The sequence below is a fragment of the Colobus angolensis genome, unplaced genomic scaffold (genome assembly GCF_000951035.1).
Source record: "Colobus angolensis palliatus isolate OR3802 unplaced genomic scaffold, Cang.pa_1.0 Scaffold186, whole genome shotgun sequence".
In the NCBI taxonomy this organism is placed as follows: domain Eukaryota; kingdom Metazoa; phylum Chordata; class Mammalia; order Primates; family Cercopithecidae; genus Colobus; species Colobus angolensis.
Genome location: NW_012114999.1, coordinates 17,659 through 24,452, shown reverse-complemented (window position 1 = coordinate 24,452; position 6,794 = coordinate 17,659).

Sequence of the window (6,794 nt, the reverse complement as noted above, 5' to 3'; positions counted from 1 at the left end):
CTCCATAATGTGAGGTCCTGGAAGATCCTGCTGTTTGTAGGTCTGAATATGGAGGTTGTAGAAGACCCTGAAGAGTCCTGAGAGTAGGGTCTCTTCCCAGTCATTAGAAGTGTGAAAGTTGTCAGAATCAAAATGAAGTCACTTGTGTTGAAAAAACCTTGACATATAGAGCTGGGGAAGGCTACGAAGAGAGAGTTCTCATACATAAATGTCTGATAACAAAAACTATCGCAAGAGACTGAAAAAAACACAACTTTGCATAGAGGCCATCACAAACTCACACAGAAATTTTTCTATGAGAACATCTGCTCATCAACTGCTTGCCCAAACTCAGACTGCTGTCACCCTTGTTACTGACCCTTTAGCCAAGGATGATTATCTCAAAACTATTATATAATTATCTTTAGTTTTCTTTAAGTACCTCTTACCTCCCTGAATACACACATTGTTTACTATGGCTCCCATACTGAAATGCCCTTTTTCTGAATAAGCAGCATTTTCTTTTAGAGAGGCGTTCTCTGTTGGTTATTTAGGTTGACAGAGGGCAACAGCAGTGATACAGAGGAGACTCTGAGGCACCTGGATTTCCCTTAGAACTCTCCCATTCTCTCTGGGAAAACAGTCAGTGAGGACACCAGGTCAAAAATGACAGAAAGCCTCCTGCAATGGCTGAGCAAGTAGCCCTCAATTCTGGCACTTGCTGCAGTCAATACTTCCATGTCTTCCCTAGTGGCTGCGGCTGGTTGCTCCAGGGTGCTCTGCCTCATCCATCTGATATTGCCCCAAATATTTCCTGAATGGCACCTTAGTGTAAGGACTCCACCTTATTGTTCTGCCTTTACCTGAGTCATGGCAGTGTCTCAGCTGCTCCATGGTGCTGTCCTCTGACTGCTGTGCCTTGCTCATAATGCTTCTCATAATCTGAATTAGTGCCCAGGATAGCCTCCATTGGCCCATGTTTGAAGGATTTTCCATTCTATGCAGTCTTCTACTATCCGTTTCCTCTTCCTCATATGCCCTTTTGAAGCAACTTGGAAATCTAGTGAGCTTTCTAGAAAGCTATAATGTGGTGTCTCTGCAAGTTCCCCTCATCTGTCTTACCCTTGTGGCTGCCTTCCTGATGGTTAAACTAGATTCAGAAGATACAGAGATGCATTAACTGCAATTTATCATTTAGGATTTTTTTGTTGCAAGCAGTAGAAACTATTCCTGGCTAACTTAACACAATGAAAAGAAGACAGATGGAGGGAAGGAGGGAAGAAGAGAGAGAAAGAGTGAGAAATAGAATCAACCCCAACAATTCCTATTCTTCTGTCATTCTACTCAATATTTAATTTTTAGGAAACCGATAGGTCTAGCTTGATCCACGTGTCCTTGATAGGACACTTTTGCTGACCATCCCAAGATTGCATGCCATGGGGAAAGGACATGCCCTAAAGGAGCCATTAGAAGAAGGGGAAGTGAGTGCTACACAAGGAACAACAAACACCCACCAAAGGAAAGCGGAGGTTCCTTGAGGACCTTCTAAAGCCTCTCTGTGAAGCTTTCTCTTCACAGCCTAGAGTTCAACTTGGGTCGTGAAAATAAATAATTTTTTCTAACAACAAAAGTTGCTCATGAATCATAGTTTTAACTCAAATTTTAATGAGGCTAGTAATTTGTTTTTATGTATTTATTTATTTTTATTCTGAAGTTTTATTTTAAGTTCAGATTTACATGTGGAGGTTTGTTATATAGGTAAACTCATGTCACAGGGGTTTGCTGTATGGGTTATATTTCATTATCCAGGTTCTAAGCCTAGTACCCAGTAGTTATTTTTCCTGACCTCTCCCTCCTCCCACTATCTACCCTTTGATAGGCCCCAGTGTCTGTTGTTCCCCTCTATGTGTTCTCATAATTTAGCTCCCATTTATAAGTGAGAACATGCAGTATTTGGTTTCCTGTTTTTGTGTTAGTTTACTAACTATAATGGCTTCCAGCTTCATCCATGTTCCTGCAATGGACATGATCTTGTTCTTTTTTATGGTTGCATAGTATTCCATAGTGTGTATGTACCATGTTTTATTTATCCAGTGTATCACTGATGGGCATTTAAGTTTATTCCATATCTTTGCATTGTGACTAGTGCTGCAGTGAACATACATGTGCATGTGTCTTTATGATAGAACAGTTTATATTCCTTTGGGTATATACCCAGTAATAGGATTGCTAGGTTGAATGGTATTTCTGTTTTTAGCTCTGAGGAATTCCCACACTATTTTCCACAATGGTTGGACTAATTTACAATTCTACCAACAGTGTATAAGCATTTGTTTTTCTCCACAACCTCACCAGCACCTGTTATTTTTTGATTTTTTAATAGTAGCCATTCCGACTGGTGTGAGATAGTATCTCGTGGTTTTGATTTGCATTTTTTAATGATTGGTAATGTTGAGCTTTTTTCATATGCTTATTGACCACACGTATGTCTTCTCTTGAAAGATGGCTGTTCATATCCTTTGCCCACTTTTTAATGGGGTTGTGGAACCGTACATTGGCATCTGTGTTCCATGAAGAGTCTAGAAGAAGCGGGACTTGTAAGAACCTGTGCACTCTGGGGCCACATGCAGAGGATTTTTGTGTATCCTGTTAGTTTAGATAGCATTAAAACATTTAAACTGACATACTTAAGGCTGAGCCTCTATACCTCTCTTAAGTGTCCATGCACATTCATTTGCATCAGTACTTTTGCCTGGGGCCAGTATGGCCTTATGCTAAGAAACTACTAGGCAACTGCCCTTCCTGAAGTCTCCAAGGATCTTGGCTATGGGTGTCTCCATCTCTGTTTTTATGAAGTCCCCTGTTTTCCCAAGTTAATTCTGAAAAGGTCTCTTTAACAGCTTGGTTTTCCACGTTTCTTCATCTGAGAAGGCAAGCATAGCAAGGTCTTATGTGCTGTATGTGTTGTCTCCTCTGAGGTAGCTATGGAATCTTATTCTACTACATTTCATTAAAAAGTGAAATTTAGGCCAGGTGTTATTACACATGGCTCACATCCATAATCCCAGCACTTTGAGAGGCCAAGGCAGGTGGAGCGCTTGAGTCCAGGAGTTCAAGACTGGCCTGGGCAACATGGCAGAACCCCATCTCTACATAAAATACAAACAATTGGCTGGGACTGGTGGTATGTGCCGGTAGTCCCAGCTACTTGGGAGGCTACAGTGGGAGGATCGCTTGAACCCAGGAGTTAGAGGCTACAGTGAGCCATGATTGCACCACTGCACTCCAGCCCCAGTGACAGAGTAAGACCCTGTCTCAAAAACAAAAAGAAAAAGTGGAATTGAGCATAAATTTTAAATTCTACTAAGGGTCCTCATTAGTGAGATGTCACCGTACACCTAATTGTAGGGTGGTTTCACATAACAGGCATGAGCTTTAGGGCAGCCTTCTTGGGAGGCTTCAGGTTCTTTCATGGACCTTTTGCAGTCCATCCCTGTCTGTCTTTCTGGCCATTTTCAACTGTTAGTTTCACACAAATCTCTCCCTTCACTTCATACATCAAAATTTTGGCGCCTCCACAAACCTGACTGATGTCTGACTCTGTGTGTGTCCTTGACCTTCTGCAGGGCAGAGTAGGTGGAAGGGTATTGTTAGAACAACATACACAAAAAGTGTATGTTGCACCCACCTTCTTGCACCCCCTGCTTTCTCCTGCCTTGTGATGGTTAATATTGAGCGTCAACTTGATTGGATTGAAGGATGCAAAGTATTGATCCTGGATGTGTCTGTTAGGGTGTTGCCAAAAGAGATTAACATTTGAGTCAGTGGACTGGGAGAGGCAGGCCCATTCTCAATCTGGGTGGGCACCATCTAATCAGCCGTCAGTGTAGCTAGAATAAAGCAGGCAGAAGAAGATGGAAAGAGACTTGCTGAATCTTCAGGCCTTCAGCTTTCTCCCTTGCTGGATGCTTCCTGCAAGTTCTTCCGTTTTTGGACTTTTGAACTTAAACCAGTGGTTTGCCAGGAGCTCCCAGGCCTTCAGCTATAGACTGAAGACTGCACTGTCAGCTTCCCTACTTTTGAGGTTTGGAGACTCAGACTGATCCACCACTGGTTTCCTTTGCTCCTCAACTTGCAGATGGCCTGTCATGGGACTTTACCTTGTGATAGCATGAGTTAATTCTCTTTAATAAACTCCCTTTCATATACACATATATCCTGTTAGTTCTGTCCCTCTAGAGAATCCTAACATACTCCTCCTCTCCATCCCAGGCAGCAGGTCCTTCCCTCCCTCTGTGCCTCTGTAGCAATCTGAATCCACCTCTATCTACCCTTCCACTGCTTTGTTTATAATCATGCTTTTGGGCTGTCTTCCCTACCAATGAGCCTTGGCACATAGCACATGATCAGTAAATTTCAGTGACCATAATGAGAAGTCGTTTAGGGAAAATATCATCAGCATAAATTCCTAGAGGTTCTGAAGGATCCAAGTCAATTATCAGAACCTAAAACTATTGACAACAGTGCTTTGAACTGAGATGCTTTCATTATGAAGGGCTTGGTGTTTCCTGTGTTAATTTTTTTTCTGGTAATAAGTAGTATTTATTAAGAACTCTGTTGGTTTATATCACATTAAATAAGTCTCTTGTCGGATCTGTGCTTGGAGGCCGAGAAACTAATGGAAACAAGCTCTAGCTATTGGTACCATAAAGGTCATGTTGATTATGCTAAAATCACATGTACTATTAAAGAAAGTGAACAACATATTGTGATTGTACTTCTCACTCTGCTATTGGAGCTAACCCATCACTTTGTGGTTTACTACTGTGCTCTATGAAAGGAAAGAGAGCCCCTAAAAACTTGTTAGACAGAGACATCTCAAAGCATGAAAATGCAGAGAGCCTCTGAGTTAAATTTTGAAAACTGCTTCTTGAAATTTATCAGAAAACCTTAGCTTTAGATGGAAAATTTCAGTATCCTAAAAAGGGAAGGAGAGAGAGCTAGTTTAGGGATTTACTACAGCAAAAGGGAATTCAGAGTCCTGTTTTGTTGTGTTAATCTCTGATTCTCACATTTTGTGGTTTGAGGTAAGGTTTCAGGAATCTTGTTTTTATAGCTACACTGTTATAAACATTGTCTACCTCTCTGAACCTTTTTCCTAACCTGTAAAATTGGAATGTCATATCTACTCTACAGATCTGTTTTAAAAGAAATAAGATGTATAAAACATGTAGTTCAGTTCCTGACTCATAATCTGAAGTCCAATGAATGTTCAAAATAGCAGAAGCGTGAACCCTGCAGAAAAGACTCATGCTTTGATAAATAACTAATGACCATTTATCCCTGAAGATGAATTTAGACAACTGCAGCCAAGAATGAAAAAGAATAAAAGAAGTGAAAGAATTTGATTAAGAGTAGCAGTGACATATCCTCTCTTTTTCATGTTCTGCTAAGTGATTTGACTCCTCTCAGAATGAACTGCAGTGCTATTTAATTTAAAGAGCTCAGAGGTAATGAATTGCCAACAACCAGGGTATTTAATGAATGGCCTCACTAGACTGGTAAGCTAATTTAGAACAGCTGGAAGGGCTTATCCCGCTCACACAAATCATGTATAGTTCAAGCATTGTGGAGAAAATCACTCTGAAAAGTAAACAAAACACCTCTTCTAAACAAAATGTAATTTAGGATTATTGAAAAAGGAATTCTTAGACTTCTAGTAGACATATTTTTGTTTTAAGTCACATAAATATTTGTTTATAGTAATTGCTTATGAATAACTAGCATTTAACACAACAATTGCACTTCATTCTCTTTAGAATTTTGAAATGATTTTGTTTTCAGTTGAATGAATCATACCATTCTGAGTTATATCTGTCCCTTGCTTCAACCCACACCCCTGCCCACATCCCACTTTATTCCTCGTGGAATCCTTCTTATACTCTTCTTCACACTGTCAGAGAAAACTGTTCCAATAAAGTAAAATCTAGACAGCAGAAGGTTAAATAAGCACAAGAATGCTGGAAATAATGCTACTTAATAAGTTAAGCTACTTTCTGTAGCTTAAAATTGGAGGTAGCACTGGCCATAGTAATAGGTCTGACACCTATTTGTTCATTCATTCAATAAATTCAATTCATTTGTTTGTTCATTCAATAAATACTTAGTGAGCTCTTGGGAATTCTCAGATGAACCAGACACTGTATTTCCATAGGATTCCTCTTAAGACCAATACAAATAAGATAAGGTTGAACATAACACAGGTGGGCATGGGTGGCTGCTGGTGGTGGTGAAGCCAGCCAAAGTTATCACTCGTCAGGATAGGCCTACCTGAGGACGAAGTCTTTCACCTGGGCTTGCAGGAGTCTCATGTGGGCCGGGGGAGCTGTCCTACCCTACCTGAGCCCTCCCAACTACCCATAGTATGCATTGGCTACAGACATGGCTTAGGTCAGAGCAATATTTTGTAGCTATAGAGAAAAGCAAGACTTACATTAGCATAACTGATGTAGAACTGAGTCCACTGGCAGCATGTATTAAACAGCTGCTCTAATTTGCCACAATTGGAACTTGAATGAGATGCCAATTTAGTTTTTAATACTGTTGTAAATTGACCATTGCTTAGCACATTCCTGACAGACCCTTTGAAAAGCAGAATTCAAGGTTTAGATTTTTTTCTAGTTTATCTGAAAAGTATAGGAATATTATGAAGAAATTTTGGGTCGGGCGTGGTGGCTCAAGCCTGTAATCCCAGCACTTTGGGAGGCCGAGACGGGTGGATCACGAGGTCAGGAGATCGAGACCATCCTGGCTAA